The 18,874-nt window shown below is 45.2% G+C and overlaps 1 protein-coding gene across 2 annotated transcripts in view; it reads right to left on the reverse strand.

Annotated features, from left to right (window-relative positions):
* The window catches only part of SLC41A3 (solute carrier family 41 member 3), a 254,232-nt gene that overhangs the window by 186,869 nt on the left and 48,489 nt on the right, over positions 1 to 18,874 (reverse strand). Inside the window, exon 1 of one of the 2 annotated variants that reach the window (XM_085624418.1) lies at positions 16,644 to 16,806. The exons of the other annotated variant lie outside the window; for it this stretch is intronic. The gene's annotated coding sequence lies outside the window, so the exon portion shown is untranslated. Of the gene's footprint in view, positions 1 to 16,643; positions 16,807 to 18,874 lie in introns of those variants that run through there. 2 annotated transcript variants of the gene reach the window in all.

Consider the following 18,874-nt stretch of genomic DNA (forward strand, 5'->3'; position numbering starts at 1 on the left):
TTTGACCAATGCGGAGGAGGTTGTCCACATGTTTTCTGAGACGTAAAGGTCGATTGCTGTGGCAATTGTCTATCGAAACTCAGTGTCCCCAAGGAGTAAGGGTTGGAGACACCAGGTGGGGATCGGGGCTGGTATGTGGCCCCCTGACAGTATGATTTCCAACGAGTTATAGTCCGACAGCGTCTTACCTAGGAATGTGGCTTGGGTAAAATGAGGTTGTAGATGGGAGGCTCAGAGGAACCTATCTAGGTGGGAGTGTAGTGTGTGTGAGGGAGAATAGAATGAGTATTCCCTCAAGCCACTGTTACGGCTGCGTTAAGGATCCAAGAGATCCCAATCCATCTCCCATTGTTGCAGCTCCTTATCCTGTCACACTGAGCCAGCATATGGAAAGGGGGGTGTGAATGGTTCAAAAGAACATCTCAAACTGCATTGAAATCCCCTTTCAGAACCCACAGGAGAAGTGCCCAGTCCTCCCACACCTTAGACAGGTGGAATAGGAACACATCTAGCTCCAGATTTGGTGCATAAATGCATCTGATCACAATCGGTGCTCCATCCGGGCTGCCTCGTAGCAGAACATAGCACCCCTGTGTGTCAATTATTGACTCTTGGACCACCCAGATACCTGCTCCACAGGCAAAGGCTGAGTACAATGTATGAAAAAGCTGAACCCTCTATCTCCTGTGCAATTTCTGGGCTTCTACAGTGAGAAGGTGTGTTTCCTCCAGGTAGGTTATATGCGCTGGGCACCTACATAATTGTGCTAATACCCTATGCCGTTTATGTAGGGAGCCCATTTCATGAACTTTCCAGGTGAGTGAATACAAACTTCGCAGCACACGATTGACCTCTAATACAATTATCTTGGTGCAGAGTGTGAGCACAAATTCGACACCAGTCTATGAATTCTTGTCCTCCTTTCTTTTAATTATTCCTCCGATCTTCAAAACAGCCGACACGTGTTTCGTCGCTAACATGGGAAATCGTCCCGCAACTTTATCAAGGCTGTGTAAATAAAACGAGAAACATGTTGTGTCACCTAGTGACTTGCCTCATTGTGCTGAGTTGTTCATTTACGAATTACCCTGTGATTGGTGATGCAACATGTGTGTAGTTCCGGACATGCACAAGGTCTGTTCACACGTGAGGAAATGAAAGTCCAAAAGAGAAGGATATCCAAATTAGATGGTAAATACCAAATTAAAATGGTAAGAGAGAAGTGAGTCACACGTGAGGTGAAAATAACTATATGTAAAACAATTCATTATGCTCCTTGTGTCCGTACCTGAATAATGTGCGTGCTCTGAGTTACAATAAAACGAGTTGGTGGGGCGTGATTGCTAAGAAGTGGTTGTGCTTTTTGGAAGTATAGATTCCAAAGGAGACAATTGTCCGGTCTATATCTACCTTTCTTCCTGGTTAGTCTGTCCATGGGCTCTAGAGTTTCACCCTTGTACGCAAATCTGTTTATGGGCTGGTTCGAAGAGGTGATGAACTGGGGCCCAAGGGGATCACATTGGAATGATTCCATCTTATACTGGGGCAGATACATCGACGACTGTCTGATGATCTGGACAGGCACCCCTGAAAAACTTACAGGATTTTACCAATATCTTAATAACAATGAGTACAACATTAGGTTCGCTTTTGAACATAGCTGTGATAAGATTTCCTTTCTTGATGTTGAGCCGTACATAAGAGACAACAAAATGCATAGCATCGTGCAACGCGTTACTCCATGCGTCTAGCGCCCACCCCGCACACCAGATCAAGTCAAAACCAGATGGTGAACTTGTCAGGCTAAGACGCAACTGTAGTTTTGAACCAGAATTTGAAGAGTTCAAAAAAGGGACATTGGCACGTTTCAAGAAGAGGGGCTATGATAGTGCTACTTTGGCCGAAGAATACAGATGATTAGCAGACAAGATACACTGAAGGAATACACAGTTTCTACACAGAAACCAGATAAGATACGCATGATAACTGGTTTTAATGATTGGTCTGATGTCCTGAGACGGAGTCTCAATAGACATTGGCACTTGCTCCAGGCTGACAAAACCTTGAAGGACCATATTACTGACAGACCGACTATTACATATAGACGAGGTGTTTCCCTCAGAAATCTGTTAAGCCCAAGTTACCCTAGGACCGAGCCAAATGTCACTTGGCTAACACACCTATCGAAGGGCTTATGGGTGTGGACATTATGGCACCTGTAACTGGGCGATGAACAAAAAGACAGACTTTACAGGACCAGGAGATAGAATTTACAAAATAATGACGAATATCAATTGCATGACGAAGTTTGTGCTTTACATCATTGAGTGCAAATGCAAAAAAAGGTATGTTGGCAGTGCAATCAGAACACTTCGAGAGAGAATGGGGGAACATATAAGAGCAGTAAAACAAGGTGATGTCAGATATCCTATTGCTGCACATATCACCCATTGCCAAGCACAGACACTACACAAACGATTTGAGTTCTTTGGTATAGAACACATTCAGCGACATCCCAGGGGTGGGAACAGAGAATTGACACTCCATAGGCGCGAAGCGCTCTGGATTTTCAGACTGCGCAGTACAGAGATAGGGTTAAATGTCGACTCAGAACTTCATTATTTTTTAGGAAGATAATTGTCCAGTACTGTTCTACCTATTTTACTGCGCATGTCTGTTAACATATGTGATGTTTTATTCATTGAAATGCTTAATTGTTATTCTGTATAGATGCCTCTGTAATCGTGGACAATAACTCACCTGTGCCGTGCTCTACATTTGGCTTGGCACTTCTTTTATAAAAGTATTTTTTATGGTAATGGAAGAGAGAAGGGCGATCATATGGGTACCCACCTAAGGAGGCTTGGGTTATCACCTGATAATAGCACTTTTGAAACATGAACCTAGGCAAGATCACATGACTTATCAATCTAAGTATAAGGGAGTTAAACTTGATGCCAACAGAGAAATTAACATAACGCTTCTGACGCGACACGAGCGCGCTGCATGAACTTCATGGAGATTTACTTTACACAAGTTTGAACCGTCTAAATATTATCAATGAAAGCACATATTTTGGCCGTAGAAACCAGATAGGTTACTGACCTCTTAAAATTAGGTTTTGGAGCTGCAGAATTAGGGCATGAACAATCGACAAATATATGGTATCATATATTTCAGGATGGGCAAGACTTAGCCTACGTCGTGATTGTATAAGGGAGGTTTTACACATAGTGGTGTCAATTCAAAGATGGCCACCAAATTGGTTATTTCAGAACAGGAAACAGCCGAGAATATTGGTCTCGGGGTCTTAACTTGAAAATCTAGTCAGTCATCTTTTCGATTACCAGAAGCATTTGCTGGCTTTTTTATACAGCCATGAGACGGGCCTTGCGTATTCTGCACTCGGAAACGCACACGAGTGGATATCCGCGGATCGAGGATTACGATACACGTTCAATTACAGTGAGAGACAGACCGGATTGTGACATGCCTTGTTAAGTGTTATAACAGGAACCGTACGGGTTTTAGAATTAGTTGGAACATCATGGTGGGAAAATCATGATAGTTACGAATGAGATACAATGCGAGAGTGTTATAGTCTGCACCAGTTGTGACTAGATGAACTAGAGTGAACACGCCTCACGTTGTCATATGCTATTAGAACCAATAAGGGGTGGAATACTTGATAGCACAAAAGATTTACCATTAGATGGCCTGAATATTACTATGGCATATATTGCAATACGGGGATAGCGCTGCGTATGGGGCCCGTTTACAGACTGGATATATAGGCATCTTGTTTTGTTTTGAAGTCCTTATATTTGAAGTAGCGCTGCGTTTGATTGGGCGTAGCTGAACAAATAGATGCCTTCGAATGACTAGTCAGCTACTTCGGACTGGGTATTTAGGATGATACTTGCACAAAGATATCCTTATACATGAATGTATTTTGTCATATTGATTTAGATTGCGAAGTCAAGCCAGAACTTTGGGTTGCGTATAAAATTCACACCAGCGGACATCTAGGACAACAGAACCCCTCTGTGGGTCGGAAGTATCACCACAGATAACGTAGGTGGCCTTCCCCCATACTTTCATGATGGATGCAGATGTAGAGGCAGATTATAGTATGGACCCGATATTGATACTTTCCTTTTTTCAAACTATAGGGACAGACTAACCAGGAAGAAAGGTAGATATAGATCGGACAATTGTCTCCTTTGGGATCTATACTTCCAATAAGCACAAACACTTCTTAGCAATCACGCCCCACCAACTTGTTTTATTGTAAGTCAGTGCACGCACATTATTCAGGTGCGGACACTAGGAGCATTATGAATTGTTTTACATATAGTTATTCTCACCTCACGTGTGACTCACTTCTTTCTTTTCATTTGGTATTTACCATATAATTTGGATATCCTTCTCTTTTGGACTTTCATTTCCTCATGTGTGAACAGACCTTGTGCATGTCCGGAACTACAAACATGTTGCATCACCAATCACAGGGTGATTTGTAAATGAACAACTCAGCACAATGAGACAAGTCACTAGGTGACACAACATGTTTCTCGATTTATTTACACAGCCTTGATAAAGTCGCGGGACGATTTCCCATGTTAGCGACGAAACACGTGTCGGCTGTTTTGAAGATCGGAGGAATAATTAAAAGAAAGGAGGACAAGAATTCATAGACTGGTGTTGAATTTGTGCTCACACTCTGCACCAAGATAATTGTATTATATGTCAATCGTGTGCTGGGGAGTTTGTATTTATGTATTAAGTGACTCTGATCACTGATTAGGGGAGACGGGTGGTTCTCCCTACCATGCAGCACCGAGATCAAGATTTTCACGATTTAATACCAGTGTTACTCTCCTGGCGCCACTAGCCCTATCACGCAATACCACTAAATCTAATTAAACTTTCCAGGTGAGTATGTTATATGAACTGGGTATAGTGGACACTGTACTGATGGTGGAACAGTTAGGCACAGTCCCCAACTTCTGATACGTAATACACCACATAATAACTATAGGTGACGGATTCAAGCGAACAAACAAATTCCCCCAATACTCAGTTCGGCGTTAATTCATCGTTCGACCAAACAACAATGAATAACAGAACATAAGAACCAGAGTAAACCAAGGGTCTAAAATTCCAAAAGCGGTCAGTGCCAGAGCGGCAAGTTCTACGGTAATCTGCATTGAGTCCAGACCCGGAGCCCATAAGATATTAATGACAGTAATGCGATTCTTGTAATGAGAGGAGTACTATGCACCTGGGTCTCCAACAGTAATCTCAAAACTGACATTGTACTAACATGCGAGTAATGGACGAGCAACACACTCTTCCTAGGGGAACAAAATAAAAGTCTTGGAATAGGACCCATGAAAAGGCACTGGAACCCAAATGGGTGCGTGCATGAGACACCTATTCAGAAAGCATGAGTCTTATTGTCATAATGTACTCACAACCTTCAGCCCAGCAGGTCATTAGCCATCTGAGTTGTAATTGTGGAAAACAGTATCATGCTGCCATCCATGTCAGAGTCCAAAGGACTACCACACGAAGAGCTGGAACTGGTGTGCAGGTCAGTGGGTCGCAGAGTGGTGGCCGATCAAACCACTACACGTTGACCCTCCAGGGCTTGCTGTGGGGATAGCACCACCTCCGTGCCCTCTTTGGCAGCCGCGCCACGTTGCTGTTGTCTGGGGGGGTTGCTGGGTATTTGGAGAAGAGTATGGCAGCGGGCAATGTCTCTGGGAATCAGGGAAGTGGTGGTCCAGCCAGTCTCTAGCCGTCACAGGAGTGTCGAAGAAATTAGAACGTTGTTCATGTATTACCTTGAGTTTAGCCATGAAGATTAAGGCATAGGTAAGATCAATTGTGTGCAGGTGGCACTTCACTTCCTGAAACAAGGACCTCTGCCATTGAACATCCCAGGTGTAATTGGGGAACAGCGAGACTCTTGTGCCATCAACGGTAAGTGGTGTGTTTTCACATGCTGCGCAAAGCAAAAGGTCCCGGTCTCTAAAGTTAAGTATCCTCACTACAATGGGCCTTGGAGGTGCACCTGGAATAGATTCCCTCGTAGGCACACGATGAGTCCTTTCAACCATGAAGAGGTCCGACAGGCCCATCGGGACCACCCCTGTGCAAAGCAAAATCTCTATGAATTTAGTGGCATGTGCCTTCGGGCATCCCTACAATACAGACATTGTTTCTAAGTGCCCTTCCCTCCGCATCCTCGACTCAATCCTGGAGTTGACCCACCAGCCGACGCAGCTGCGGCACCAGAGATACATGTTCTGTTTGGCACGGCATTAAATTGGACAGAGCCTTCTCGTTAATTTTCACTCTTTCAGCCAGTTTGTGGTGATCATCTTTAAGGAGGCTAATATCCTTGGTAATGATGACAAGCTGTGGTTCCATAGCAACTCCGGAGTCTCGTATCTCCTGAAGGATAATGTCTAGTTTGTCTGGGGGGGTACACAATAGGCAGGTGTCAGGGTTGATGAGCTTTCGGAGGGTGTGGATTGGGAACGAGAGCGCACATACGGCTGAGGTGGTTTGGTTCTGGTGCGCCCCATACCGAGTCCAAGTGGCTGTGTCCGGCTCATCTGGAACTGCAGGGCCCTCAGTTGTGTCCAGAAAAAGCAGCAGAGGGTGGCAATAGCCCCGCTATCATAGCCCACACAAGGTCACCTCCCCAGGGCTCACGGACAGAGAAGGGGCCTGGAGAGAACTGTCTATACAAGTGGGTGTCGAGTGAAGGTGCCCGGGCTTTCATGCAGAAGGCATTGCCCGCAGTGGGTTGAAGGGACTACTACATAGGTAGGGAACGGCGTCCAGCAAGCATATGCAAACACCCCTGCGCTGAGATTAACAAGCAGTTCATTCAGTTTATCTCACGCTGCCTTCACTTCCACTTGCATTGGGCTCGAGCTTTTTGAGTCCCGCCACCTATCCTAAATAGCATCTAACAAGCTGTTCCATGTGTCCATGGTGTTCGCTTACTGGGTTGCAATAAGAAACAACGTGGGGGAGGACTCTGTAAACAAGCCCACACAAGGTCACCTCCCCAGGGCTCACAGAGAGAGAAGGAGCCTGGAGAGAACTGTCTATATAATTGGTTGTCGCACCCTAGATGCCATGGGTGGCGAGTGATGGTGTCCAGGCTTTCATTCAGAAGGCATTGCCCGCAGTGGGTTGAAGGGACTACTACATAGGGAGGGCACTGCGTCCAGCAAGCATATGCAAACACCCCAGTGCTGAAATTATTTATTTATTTTGGGCATTTATAGAGCGCGAACGAATACCCGTGGGCGTCTCGGCGCTTGACTGAGCAGCTGACTCTCCCCAACATAGGAGAGACCGGAAGAATTTACTGGTTAAACAGCCAGGTTTTCAGGCTCTTGCGAAACTGGAGTACTAGATCTAATTTGTTGTGGCAGCGTATTCCAGATCTTGGGTGCTGCAACCGCAAAACGGCGATAACCCCAGGAAACTGTTTTAGAACGTGGAACCACTAGTTGATTGAGGGTCGTGGATCTAAGTTGTCTAGTCGGTCTATAGAGTTTGAGCTGGTCCTTAAGAGGGTGTGGACCTTGATCATGTAGTACCTTATAGACAATGCAGAGAGATTTGAACTTGATCCTATTTTTGATCGTTAACCAGTGGAATGTCCTGATGGTGTCAGCGATGGGTGCAAACTTGGGTGTTCTGGACAGGAGACGGGCTGCCGCATTCTGTATAGTTTGTAGTTTTTTTGTAACTCTGGTTTGGCTATTTAGAAAAAGCGCGTTACAGTAATCCAAGGATGAAAGGACCAGGGAACTAACCAATGTTTTGGCAGCAGCATCTGGGATGAATGGGGTGATTTTCCTTATCATCTTCAATTTGTAGTGGGCTGTGGCTGCTACTTTATTAGCATGTGCCATGAAATTGAGATGATCATCAAAGATAACTCCCAGATTCCTGACCTTGGAAGTCGGGCTGGGTGGAGTGCCGAAAGCTGGGGGCCACCAAGGATCGGGCCAAGTCGGAGAAAGGGATCCAAAGATGACCACCTCCGTTTTATCGGAGTTAAGCTTTAGGCAGTTACCTGCCATCCACTCTCCTATCAAACTCATGGCATTTTGGAAGCGCTCTGCCACTTCCGTCCCTTCACCCTTGATGGCCAACACCAGTTGCGTGTCGTCTGCGTATAAGGTTAGGCTCATCCCAAATGCCTTGATTAAACCTGCAAGGTCCGACACGTATATATTGAATAGCGTCGGACTCAGGGACGAGCCTTGAGGAACCCCACACGGGAGTGACAGCTTAGCTGATTGATATGGCCCCAAAGTGATTGATATGGCCCCAAAGCAGCCCATTCAGTTTATCTCACGTTGCCTTCACTTCCATCTGCCCCGGGCTCCAGCTGTTTGTGCGTCCCGCCACCTATCCTAAATAGCATCTAACGAGCTGTTCCATGTGTCTATGGCGTTCGCTTGCTGGGTTGCAAGCAGAAGCAACGTGGGGGAGGCCTCTGTAATCAAGGTCCACAGAATCCGGGCCCAGGCGAGTCACATGCCCTCCCCCTTTTCAGGTACATTGTAGCGCTGTATCCAAGCACAGTAGATGGGGGAATCAACCGCCCTGTAGCCCAGAGTGATCAGGCCGCACCATGTGTCTGGGTGTGTATCGCTAAGCAATGACGGCCATCCTGCCAGCAGTACAGGCTTTTAACACCCCCATTTAATGCATCCCCATGCTTTGGAGCATTTTAATGGAACAGAGTCTCAGGGGGGACCCAAGCTCCCTTCAGGCTCCAGGGTGGCGTATCTTACCACATTGGGCAGATCGGGTTATTGATGTCCTCCGGGCGTGGCTGCCTGCTGAGTGGGCCGGCCGCTGGGACTATATATGGAATGGCCTGATCTCAGGATCGCCGCTCTCTGCTTTTTTCAGTCTCCACAGCGGCTCAGTTCAGTCCGTCCCCCGGGGCCTCGGTGACATCTGTAACGGGCACTGCAGTATTTTGAGCTCTTAGCGCCAAGGGAGCCGGTCCCTGGTCCACGATCACCGACTGGGTACACATGCAGCATCTGCGCCGCTCCCCTTTCATTGGAAGGAAAGCAAACACAAGCCTTTCCCCGCATTCAGCCAGTGGCTGCAGGGGAACCACTCTGCATGTTAGGGGGACCTGAATGCCATAATCTAGGGCTTGAATTCAGGAGATTACTAGACCCGAGAGCTCCGAAATTACGCGTCGGCCATCTTGGGCGGTTGACCACACCCCCCCACACAGTTCAGTGGCATATACTGACATAATACTACACCGTCTTGTGGAGGTAGGTGTTGGATGATACGGAATCAAAGTCTACATGAAAATACAGATGTGTCAGTCATGAAGGTGGTCACATTTTAAAAAAATGGACACCTAAGTTAAATTCTTGCCTAGATGAATTGTTGTTCAAGAAGGGCGAAACATCTGTCTCACTACGTGTTCAAGTCCAGTGAAAGCTTTATATATTGTTATATAGATTTTTCTCTGAATTAAAACTGTGTATTTCCCATTCTTACTAATTTAGGCAACAGGCTTCAACAATACCTGCAGCACCGATTTTATCTATCATCCTATACGGCAGACATCAGCAATTCCTGTCCTTTCAGTAAAAAATGTAAAACAAAGAGCAACACAGCCTTAGGATATAGGCGGCCTGAGAGTGACAGTATTTCTAGCAATCTCTCAATTGCTACATCAGTGTGTCTAGTCAAAAAGAGACTGTGAGTGTGGGGCTGGGAGTCTGAAATTGCCTTCTAGTAGCTCTGTATTGTAATCTGGATAGTGAGCCTAAGAATTGGGCAGCTTATGAGGGTAAGCAAGACTCAGGGATACTGGAGAGAGAGGCTCCCTCATGTGTAACGTAATGGAAGCAATTATCATAAACAATACTAGAGAGGTCAATGAAGGCCACGATCTTGCAAGAATAAAGGCCATGGATTGAGGTATGGCAGCAGAGGTTGAGAAGCAACATATGAATGTGACTTATTTTACCATTCTGCATAAAAAACAGTGGTCCCAAGACCATAGGTATCACAATCAATGTGCAAGTACATCAAATTATCAATGTATTCAATTGTATATAAAAAACATTAAAAACAATGTGACAGCCCAATGAATGTGTAGCGAAAAATGTGCTTGGTGCTCTCATACAAGTGATACACATGTGTGACAATACGTGATCCATACTGTGTATCTAGTAAGAACAACACAGCTCATTTTATTGTTATGGACAATCAAATTGTGTCCGTAGAACTAGTCAACAACGTTTTGATCCTTTAGCCAGATAGAAGGATCATCATTTGGACTCTAAGGGTGCATGAGCCTGAAAATAGAGGATAGGCACTATTCAAACTTTGCTGAAGGCAACAATGGGTTCAATTCAGCTGCACCTGTGCAAGGACTGTATAGAGTCCCAAAGTCATCAGAAATTGCCATTGTAGTTCAGATGGGGTCCAGGAGATCTGGTAATGTGAGCGGAGAAGACTGTGCTGCTTCTAGAATGCAAAGGGGCCTCCAGAGGTGTACTGCGAGATCGTCCTGCAAAGCAGACACTACTGCTTGAAATGAGAGCTGAGTGAAATTGGCTGGGTCCCAGGAGACACTCGTGTTCCCTTGTTACCAATAACTTATGTTACCTTTCTTGCAGCCATGGCAAGCTTTCTTGTGCATAGAAGAGTCTATTGGCAAGTCCTCCATATGAGTTGACTAAGTTGACCACCAACCTAGAGCTAATCTCTGTTGGTCGATAGGACTTAACCAAACCAATACTTATTTTGCCTTGGGTGGCTATAGCCCACATAACCAGGCCATTACAAGACTATCAAGTGGTAGCAGCAGATTATAGGGGTGGTGTACAGGTCTTTTTACCTAAACTATACTGGACAGACCGTCTACTGCGCTCCCTGGTAAAATCATTGTTGTATATCATGACTGGACCACTGAGTTCTGCTTGCTGTTTTTGAGGCATGCATGAGAGGGCTTGGCAACATGAGAAGTGAGGAACCCATATTATAGTTTTTGAGTTGCATCTGCTGCACTGTGTGGGATAGGGAAGTAGGTAGAAGTTTGAGTCTATGCATTATCAAAAACCAAAGCTAGGGTCAACAAACTAGATGTTTCCATTAATATTTTATTTTTTAGGTAGACCTTGGTTGGCAGTGTTTAATATCAGGTACAGACTGATTAACCACAATGGGCATTTTTCAAGTAGCACACCTCAGAATAACTCTCTATATTGAACAGAGCAGGTAGAAAGACTGGATATGACAAACAGAGCTCTGAGTCAAAATCTTTTCTAAATCTAGATTTCAGCTGGGCACAAAAATTTCTGATTAGCCATTTTCAGATCTTACTGTAACTACAACAAATAATTAAGATCTGGTTCGTAGATTAGTACGATGAGTAGATGAGTTGGCCTTCCACTTGTAGACTTCCCTGATTTCACAGCTTTGAGAGACCATTTAGACAAAGAACATTCTCTTTTCAAATGTGTATAAGACCATGCTCAATTCATGTTTTGTGTAAAAAATTCTATAAAAGGATCATATGTACCAGTTTTTCCATAAATGTCTCCACTCTCATATGGAAAGTGTTTGGCACTGACAAACCTACTTGCTCAGTTATACCACATTTATTCAGTTTCTATAAGACTTGGCAAAGTGGCAACACTGGCCAGCACACCCAATCTGAGCATCATTCCAGCACTACAGGCTAACTCAGCTGAATCAGTGAAAGAAGCAGTAGGTAATTTGAGTGGTCCTCTCCACATCACCAAGATATCACCAAAGGATCAGCAACAAACGTTATTGAAACCCAAGAGTGGCTTTTTTACCAACAGATAACTGCGTAGGAGACACATCACCAAGAAGGTGATGAGCAACCACAAGTAGGTGAAGTATCATTCATGCAAGATGAATCCCCAAAAGGAAACCTTTTTTGCAACACCCATGTATGGTGAACACCCAAAAGGGATTAAATTAATGACAGATTGATGAAAAAACAATAAGGTTCTAAACACATGCCTTGCACTTTGCATGCTGCTCATTGATGTCGGTCCATAACTAATTGTGCTAAATTAGGAGAACTACAATTTATGAAATGCAAGTAACAAAATAATTCCTGTGTCAAAAGCATAATACATATACAAATTTGTGATCCGTTTGTTACATGATGTGCTTTGCAGCAGGCATTTTAACCCTATAACTATAGTATGAGTCAAAACGGTGACTACAACAGTGAATTTCACAACAGTTTATTTTTTATACATGTTCGATTACTTAAAATCATCACATGTGAACAACAGAACACAGCGGATTCCTATATGCAACAAAAAACAATATTTGAAAACCTGTGAGCCAAATGCAATCTGTAGTATTTCTTAAAAGAAAAGCAGCATTGTGAACAGCATTAAAATTCTTAAAAGAAAGGATATCATGAGTATTTGCTCTTCTATTCTGCTCTAAACAGGGCCACCGAGGTTATGCAATAGGACGAGGGGAAGTGCCAGGTGCTTGTATTGAAGCATATAAGGACAGAGAGACTGGGCTAACTTTGCTTGTGATCCTTAGGGTAAAAGAGAAAGTGCATGAGACGCCTTGAAACTAGTCCATTGTCACCTTGTTAATGTGTTAACAACTTTAAATTTTTTGAAGGAAAAAGCATCATGGGTATCGTCTCCTCTGGTCTTGCATTCCGGTTACTCTGTATAGAAAGTCCACAGGGTTAGTATAAGACACAAGGAGAAAGCGAAGTGTTCATGCTGCAATGCGCCTGACTGCCAGGGCCAGACTAACTACTTGTGTGCTTTGGGATATTCAACGTTAGCTTTCTCTAGACACCTGGGAGGGAAAGGGGGAAGTGCATATAGAGCACAGTGGCTGGGCCATTATCACCCTGTTGAGATGTCAAGAAGTGCGGATCGAATAGGATCCTGAGGATTTCCCCAACCTAGCTCGGGTCTTTGGTGAGTTGACAGAGAAACACAGGTCCAAGACTTTTCTGCATAATCTGAAACCGTTGGCCCGGCATAAAGGAACTAGCAGACAGCAGTGATCAATAGCGAGTTTGGTTGAACAGCACAACAGGTGGAGCCAGGATTCTCTGCGGCAGTTGCATAATCTGCAGGATGTTGCCTCGTCCCGCCTCACCCAGGCAGGGCTAAAGTCCATAATCGGTAGGGCGAGGGCCATCATGAAAACGATTTGCCTACGTGCATGGGCTGTGAGGGCTTGCTGAAAGTAAGGCTGGGTCTTCCCCGGTGTATAAGAGGCATCCAGTGCCACAAAGGTGGAACTGCAACAGAGCCTTTTAATATTCCCTTCAAATTAGGTTTTCATCACCTGCCCATTCACTGCTTTTTTCCAGGCTAGGAATGGAATATCCTAACTGTGCAAGTTAGCAGCGTCTTTTTCCAAACATCTAATTGCCTCCACTAGCTGTAATTGCCATGGGGAGCCCTCCTCCTGAAAGACTGTTTTAAGTTAAGCTTTTAGTGTGATCTCCGGGGCCCGCAGGGTCCTAATATAGTATTTTACTAGATCCCCTTGGCACATGAGGTCTGGACTCCAAGGCCCAGCTCCAGTCTCAGCCTTGCTTTTCTGGATTGTCGGGGAGCATGGAAGATTTTTTTGGATGCTGAGATTTGAGAGTTCATGAGATGCACATCCAGTACGTCAGGGAAGGCTAAGTGGCCGTAGTTTAGAGCTGGGATCAGTTTTGGTCTCAGGACTTTTAGCATTGATTCCGCTCAGTGGTTAATTTGTGAAAAAGCAAGTGCCAGGCTTGTTGTCAGAAGGCAGCTCGCACCAGCCCAGTGCTCTTATTAGCACCACCTATAACAGAACCAACTACTAACCATGAAACCCTACAAGCAAGAAGAGGATTTGGCATAAGGTCCAGAGCTGCCAACTTTGTAGCTGGGAAACCAGGTTTCAGTCCCGGCATAGGTTCAACATCCTGTGATTCTGCGAAAATTACTTAATCTCACTCTGCCTACCAAAAATGAATGTGTCCTTAACTGATGATCATGAAAAGCGCTCTAATACCTTTGGGTTGAGTTTGCGCTATAAGCACTAGTGTTGACGATTAAATGCTGGTGCTGAGCACTGGAAACCACCAGCTCAAATTGAGCACTGGTTCCGTTGTTGGACTGTATAGGTGACAATTTAGGCGTTTCAGGCTGTGGTTGACTCCAGCGCCCCTGCTTCTAAGATGCTTTAGATGGGCCGCCGGTTTGGCCCCTTCAGTAAACCATACACCTAAGTAGATATAGTTTGCAGTAGTTATTTGTAGATCTCCTAGCTGCCAATATACATGTTTCTTGTGTGGGTATTTGCCGAAGATGACAATTTTGTTCTTTCCCATGGTCACCCGAAGTTTATTCACCTGATTGTAACTATGGAGAGCGCTGAGGGCTCTCTGTAGGCCTGCTCTAGAATGGTCCATGGTTGCAATGTCATCAGCTACTGCAGGACTGGAAGTTGCACCCTGCCCAACATTGGTGTGATTAAACTGGTACCTTCCAATGCGTTACCCAGACCGGCTGTGTAGAGATTGAAATGAAGAGAGGCCAAGACGCAGCCCTGTTTAAGACCGTCATTGGTTGGCACCTTGGAAGTTGCTGTGGTAGGACCTGTAGGTCCCCTGATATAGGGATGCTATGCTCTTGAGGAGCTGGGCAGGGATCCCCCATGCTGTTAATTTATCCCATAGCCTTCCCCAATCCGCGATGAAAACTGTGACTACACAAAACACAGATGCCTTCAACAAGTGCATCAATCACCAGCATTACTTCACTATTATTATCCCTGAAAATTATTGGGGACACAAAGCCCTCTGCAGCCAGTGCTTTAACCACATAAGATATTTAAAAATGCAGCATCAGATCTTAGTGACTTCTTAAGTAAACCAGAACAGCTACATAGTCTCCTTTCTCCTTGTTGCCAATTTCTTTGCAGCAGAGCTTTTTTTAACAAACTAAATGTGTAAATTGACTGACAGACTCCACTTTTCAAGACTCTGTCCCTCATGACTTCACCCACTTCCCACTGCCACACATTGACTCCCAATTTGTGAGTTGCCAAGAATTTGTTTCCATTTCAAGAACAGGTCAGTGCTTTAAATGGGCCCGTACAAGCCAGTACTGAGTACCAGCACTTTTTATTTTTACGAAGCTGAGTACCAGCACTTCTCCACTGTCAAGAAAAGTACCGGTACTCAGGGTCGGACTGATGAGGTGGGCACTGGACTGGTGCCCGAGGGCCAGCTGAGCAACGTTTTTTTGGCAGCATGTTGGCCGTTGGCATCTGTCTGCATTATTCAGTTGTGGCAATCTGCCTGATGGGGTCTGAACAGCCTATTGGAGGCCTGCCGCTGGGTCGTTTTGGTACATTGGCGAGGGCCTGTGCATAGTAGCCGTGGAGGAACGCAGGTACAAAGGGCCATTTTTACCCATTGGCCTCCCAGTGGGGTCTGATTGTTTTTCTCTTCTTTCACTTGCCCCTGCAAATCCATCCCCCATCCCTTCTGCCTGCTGGGACATTGAGTCCAAGATGGGCGGGGATGAGGTGGTGGCCTCCCTGGTGCCCAGGTGAGGTGGGAGGAGGTCAACTGACCTTTCCTTTGAAGGCCAGTATTGTTCTTCCCCTGACCTCTACTCTGCTGGCCTCTGCATATGCTCGGGACCCTGAAGTGCTCTCTGTCTGCCACTCCAAGCTCTCCAGCCGTGGCGCCTTCTGCTGAGGGGAGAGGAGGGAAAATGGGGATGAGTGAAGGTGAAGATTGAGGGGGAAGGAGCAGAGTTTAAAGTACGGAAATATAGAGAGGCAGAAGGGGTAAGTGCAGATAGAGATATGTAAAAGATCCAGACGGCTACAGAAAGAGGTAGAGAGGCGCAGAGAGGGCAGATTAGAAATGGAAAGAGTGATGGTAGAGAGAGTGATAGGATACAATAGGGGTAAAGAGAGTGTTTGTTTGTGTGTGTGCACTCTTGAATATATACGGATTGCGCCAAATGCAAGCAAGTAGGAACATTAGAATTATTATGATAGGAAGCTGCAAATATTACGAAACATAAAAAAAATATATATATATTACGAAACAAGGAAACATGAACATTTGGCATTTGGCCTTAATTTTGTGTAACGAGTTAACACATTTTGTTTAGATTGATACATTTCTCACATGTTTTGTTCTGTCCCACAACCGATGCAAGTGCCGGAGTCTCTCTCACCCTAGAGCACATTGATTGTTAGCTTGACAGTGCTAAAAGTACTGTTGATGGCTTGGTACATCAGGGTTTTTAGCTGTTTAATCTGCAAATATGGAAAGTTTGAGACCACTATTCAGTGAAACGCAAGGGCAACATGAATACTCAATAGAACTGTTTTGTATTATCATGTCTCGTTCCGCATCTAACCCACTAGCCACATCCCTAACTCAATTTAATGAGTACTTGCACTTATTGTTTCCTATTTAAAGCTCTGGCACAGGTGCTGCAAAAACCTTTAGATTGTTTTCCTCTGTTTAAATGGCAGGATTTAGGGTTGAACCAGCTTTTAATTAATGCTAGCACACTTACGCCTCTTACCTCAGCCACGTGGCTCATTCGTCGAGCCAGTCGCCTTTCCCGCCTTTATGGTGTTATTTCAATACCTCACCATGGGGGGCGCCATCACATGCCAGGGTGGCCTGAACCTCGGTGCCTGCAGCCTCACCTAGGTGCAGTCACTCGAAAAGGTCCACGGTGTGCTGAAATCACGTGACCAACACGTCTCCGAAACGGTTGGCGCATGCGCGTATTCTGTTCGACTCACCCTCGGCCCCGCCTTGTCCTCTCTGAGGAGCAGTTGTTTCTGTTGTCCTTTGGGGACTTGGACTGGGAGCTCTCCTTGTTATTGGGGAGCCGATGAGCGGGTGTGCGCGAGTCGTATATAGGAGACCTGTCTGCCTTTCAGGTTCGCCCCGCAACCGTTGGTGTTGCCTTTAGCAGCTGCCTACTGGACGTGCACGAATTACTGGCAAATTGAATGCTATGACGCAGTCATTTCTGAGTTGCTTCGCTCTTACGGGAAAACCAGCTTGTCGGAAAGGTGTGGAGGTGACTGTGAAAACAGAAAGGGCTTCCTTCCAGAGCACACGGGCGCACACCCGGCAGGAAAGTTCCGCAATCTCGAGTTTCTCATGTCGATGCATGAGTATCCTTCAATTAGGGTATTTGCTGCGCATTCTGGGACTAGTCATGTTTATCCAGTTATTAAAAATAGGACGGCAACAAGTTTCAGAATCCACACGGTCTGAATTAACGACGACTGACTCAGGGACCTGGGGAACACAAGATCAAATGACGTTCTCGTTTTTTAACTTAAAAAAAGTCCTACCCTACTGTAGAAGTTAATGGAGAATTTTTTTTCCACCGAACCTATCTTCTAATATTCACATCTTCCCTAAATGGTCCATGTAGGGACTAGAGATGGCTGAATTGATAGAGCATATCTGTCAACATGTTCAGTGCAATGAATGGAGATAAGCGATCCAGTATTGTAGTTTGGATATTAGCCGCTTAATTTAATTAGTTGGTATGTAAATAATGCACGCTTGCCAACATTTCAAAGGAAAGTGGAAGATTTAAAAAAAAAGTATCAGGACAATATATTTCTTCCATTGACTTATTTTAAAGCAGAGGTCATTTCAGGCGGGAGACAGGCAAATTAAGGCAATTTTTTGCTTTAAAAAGCCATCATCGGGTCTGTGGCATGTTTGATGATGCTAAAACATTCTTCAGAATTGAAAATATGTTTCTTTAATACATGGACACGTTTCACCACAGCACATCAGATTTTATCACTACTGTGGGACTCGTTTATTAAAAATGGCAGTTTTTAAATCTGAACGTTGCTTTTAGCCTCCTCCCGCACTGACGATTGTTTCATTAGTGAATTAAGAGGCAAGTCAGTTGTCATTTGTACCCTAAAAGGGGATTTTGTAAATTTGTTAGATAGACCAACATTATAGCCTATTAAACAAAAGAAGAACTTAAGCCAGAACTTTCAGTGGTATCTCCACTTCAGTCCTGTTTTTTCAGCCATCTGTGTTTTTGATGTGACGTCAATTACAAAAAAAATTAAAAACTTTGAAACGGTTGTTGCATTATTGCACAATCTACCCTTTATCAGATGAGTATTCCATTTATTGTGTATTGTATGGTGTACTTAATATTTATTGTATAAGGTAAGATAGCCTCTGACCTCCTGGTCAGAGACCTGCTCTCACCCCCGCAGCTCCGCTGGTGTGCTGCTTCTGTTGTGGTGACGCTGCCCTGACTAGCAGGGATCGAGTCCGCTCTCCTCTCAGGTCTGTGCCCTTGGTTGTCAGCCCCCGTGTTGTGCTCCATATTTTTGACTTTTTGTGCCTTGTTCTTATACCCCTGTATTGTACTCTGTATTCTTGACTTGTGCCATCGTATTCTTCGTCAGCCCCTGTGTTGTGCCCCTAGTTTGACTTTTTTGTGCCTTGTTCTTGTGCCCCTGTATTGTGCTCTGTATTCCTTGACTTGTGCCTTTTTTTCTCGTGCCCCTCTGTGCCTGTTGCCTTTCCCTGTGCCCACTCCGCCGTCCTTTTCCCCTCCGCTGCTGCCCCCCGCAGCCCCTCTCCCAGCCGCTCCCAGCTGCGCTTGCCCTCACCCTCCCCTATTTAATGGCGGCTGTGCCAAAGGCAAGCCCGTCAGTGCCCATCCGCGACCAGCGCCAGGAACCCAGGATCTCTAACCATACACCTGTATGACGCAGCCACCCCCTCGCACTCGACCCTAGAAGGAACAAC

The sequence above is a fragment of the Triturus cristatus genome, chromosome 9 (genome assembly GCF_964204655.1).
Source record: "Triturus cristatus chromosome 9, aTriCri1.1, whole genome shotgun sequence".
NCBI classification, from domain to species: domain Eukaryota; kingdom Metazoa; phylum Chordata; class Amphibia; order Caudata; family Salamandridae; genus Triturus; species Triturus cristatus.